This window comes from Bison bison, unplaced genomic scaffold (genome assembly GCF_000754665.1).
Source record: "Bison bison bison isolate TAMUID 2011002044 unplaced genomic scaffold, Bison_UMD1.0 scf7180017864519, whole genome shotgun sequence".
In the NCBI taxonomy this organism is placed as follows: Eukaryota; Metazoa; Chordata; class Mammalia; order Artiodactyla; family Bovidae; genus Bison; species Bison bison.
This window is the reverse complement of record NW_011495072.1, coordinates 14,775,224-14,778,760: the sequence shown is the minus strand read 5'-3', so window position 1 is coordinate 14,778,760 and position 3,537 is coordinate 14,775,224.

The window sequence follows — 3,537 nt, the reverse complement described above, 5'->3', positions numbered from 1 at the left end:
AAAGGTCTTGTAGGTCTTCATCAAACCGTTCAACTTCAGCTTCTTCAGCATTACTGGTTGGGGCATAGACTTGGATTACCGTGATATTGAATGGTTTGCCTTGGAAACGAACAGAGATCATTCTGTCATTTTTGATACTGCATCCAAGTATTGCATTTTGGACTCTTTTGTTGACCATGATGGCTACTCCATAAAGTAAGGACTTTATGACACTGTAATTCCATTTTGCCCTACCATTCTTTGTGCTATTTTTATTTTGTATTTTATTTCTGCATATGTCATATATCTACAAAAGACACTTTGCTTTATGCAGTGAATTACGTTTTAAAAGAAGGAGAATTTTAAATGGAAAAAATTATCACACATTTATTATTTCTAGTATTACTGCATTTAAATCCAACTTTCTGTTATTATTTTTCTTTTCAAAAATCATTTCTTTAAATTTTTGTAGTGCATATTTGTTGATAAGTTCAATTAGTGTTTGATTATCTGAGAAGTTTTTATTTCTTACTTATCAAAATATGAATTTATAATGCATAAAGTAAACATACATGTTTAAGTATTTACTCTGATAGATATTGTTATATATATACAGTCTAGGTAATGGACTTTCCCGTCAACCCCAGTTTTTCTCATATTCCTCGTTACTGCCTTTTACAATTCACTTTGATCACCAGCAAATATCAACCTACCTTCAGTTGCTATAGATTAGTTTGAATTTTTTACAATTTTATATAAATGGATTCTTACTGTATATACTTTATCTGGCATCTTCAACTCAGTATAATTACTTTGATATTCAACCATTTTATTGCAGAAAGCAAATTGCTGAGCATTTCATTCCATCAAGGAGTGGAAGGACTGAATGGTAGAGTTGGTGTGAATTTAACTTTTTAAGAAACTGTCAAATTACTTACCACTCCAGCAGAAGAATATGAGGTTTCCAGTTGTTCCACATTCTTGATGACATGTGGTATGGTCAAGTCTTTTTAGTATTATATCTATTATGTTTTTAGGGATATCTCATTGAAGTTTTATAGCTAATATGGACCATCTTTTAGTATTCTTATTTGACATCCATGTATTGATTTGATTAAATGTTTATTTTAATTTTTTTGCCCTCTTTTAATTGGCTTGTATGCTTTCATTTTTTTTTTTTGGAGTTTGAGTTCTGTATATATTTTGAAAATATGACCTTTATAATTGGAATATATTAGGTTAGAATATATTTTCTCATATTCTATGTTTTGTTGTTCTCTTAGCAGTATCATTTAAAGAGTAGAAGTTCTTAATTCAGATAAACTTCAGTATATTGTCTTTTATAAATTATGCTTTTGGTGTTGTACCTAAGAAATCTTTGCCTAACTAAAGTTCACAACTTGACTCCAGGATGGCTGAGTAGAAGGATGTGCGCTCATCTTCCCCCATGAGAACTCCAAAAATACAACTTGCTGCTGAACAACTGTTGACAAAAGAATGCTGAATCCCAACAAAAAAAGATACCCCATGTCCAAAGGCAAAGGAGAAGCCCCAGCATGATGGTAGGAGGGGCGAAATTGCATTTATAATCAAACCCCATACCCACCAGAGATACTCAGAAGGCGAAAACAAACCTTGTTTGCACCAGGACCCAGAGACCCCACAGAGACTGATAAAGAACTGTGTTCAAGTGTCTCCTGCAGAGGTATGTGTCAGTAGTGGACTGCTGCAGGCACAGGGGCTTTGAGTGCAGTAGACCTGGGTATGGCGTAAGCCCTCTTAGAGAAGGTAGCCATTAACCCCACCTCAGAGCTGCCAGAACTTACACAGGACTAGGAAAACAGACTCTTGGAGGGTACAAACAAAACCTTGTGTGCACCAGGACCCAGGAGAAAGGAGCAGTGACCCCACAAGAAGCTGACGCAGACTTGTGTGTAAATGTCCAGGAGACTCCGGCAGAAGTGTGGGTCCGTGGTGACTGGCTGCAGGATTGGGGGCACTGAGTGCAGCAGTGCTTGCATGGGACCTTTTGAAGGAGGTTGCTATTATCTTCATTGCCTCCACCATAGATTGGCCCCAAGTCAAACAATATGGAGGGAACACAGCCCCACCTATCAATAGAAAATTGGGTTAAAGATTTACTGAGCATGGCCCTGCCCATCAGAACAAGACCCGGTTTCCCCCTCAGTCAGCCTCTCTGATCAGGAAGCTTCATAAGCCTCTTATCCTTCCCCATCAGAGGGCAGGATGAAATCAAAATCACAGAAAACTACCCAATCTGATCACATGGACCACAGCCTTGTTTAACTCAGTGAAACTATGAGCCATGACATGTAGGGCCACCCAAGATGGATGGATCATGGTGAAGAGCTCTGATGAAACGTCCACTGGAGAAGGAAATGGCAAACCACTTCGGTATTCTTGCCTTGAGAACCCTATGAACAGTATGAAAAGGCAAAAAGATAGAACACGGAAAGATGAACTCCCCAGGTCAGTAGGTGCCCAATATGCTACCTGGAGATCAGTGGAGAAATAACCGCAGAAAGGATGAAGAGATGGAATCAAAGCAAAACCCCCCAGTTGTGAATGTGACTGGTGATAGTAGTAAAGTCCGATCCTGTAAAGAGCAATATTGCATAGGAACCTGGATGTTAGGTCCATGAAGCAAGGCAAATTGGAAGTGGTCAAACAGGAGATGGCAAGAGTGAACATCAACATTTTAGGAATCAGTGAACTAAAATGGACTGAAATGGGTGAATTTAATTTAGATGACCATTATATCTACTACTGTGGGCAAGAATCCCTTAAAGAAATTGAGTAGCCATCATAGCCAAAAAAAGAATCTGAAATGCAGTACTTGGGGGCAATCTCAAAAACGACACAATGATCTCTGTTCGTGTCCAAGGCAAACCATTCATATCACAGTAATACAAGTCTATGCCTCAACCAGTAATGCTGAAGAAGCTGAAGTTGAATGATTCTATGAAGACCTACAAGACATTCTAGAACACCCCAAAAGATGTCTTTTTCATTATAGGGGACTGAAATGCAAAAGTAGGAAGTCAAGAGATACCTGGAGTAACAGGCAAATTTGGTCTTGGAGTACAAAACATAGCAGGGCAAAGGCTAGCAGAGTTTTGCCAAGAGAACACACTGGTCATAGCAAACACCCTCTTACAACAACACAAGAAAAGACACTATACATGACATCACCAGATGGTCAATACCGAAATCAGATCGAAATCAAATATTCTTTTCAGCCAAAGATGTAGAAACTCTATACAGTCAGCAAAAACAAGACTGAATGCCGACTCTGTCAGATCATGAACTCCTTATTGCAAGATTCATTCTTAATTGAAGAAAGTGGGGAAAACCACTAGACTATTCAGGTTTGACCTAAATCAAATCCCTTACAATTATACAGTAGGGGTGACAAATATATTCAAGGGATTAGATCTGATAGACCGAGTGCCTGAAGAACTATGGACTGAGGTTTGGAACATTGTACAGGAGGCAGTGATCAAGACCATCCCAAGAAAAAGAAATGCAAAAAGGCCA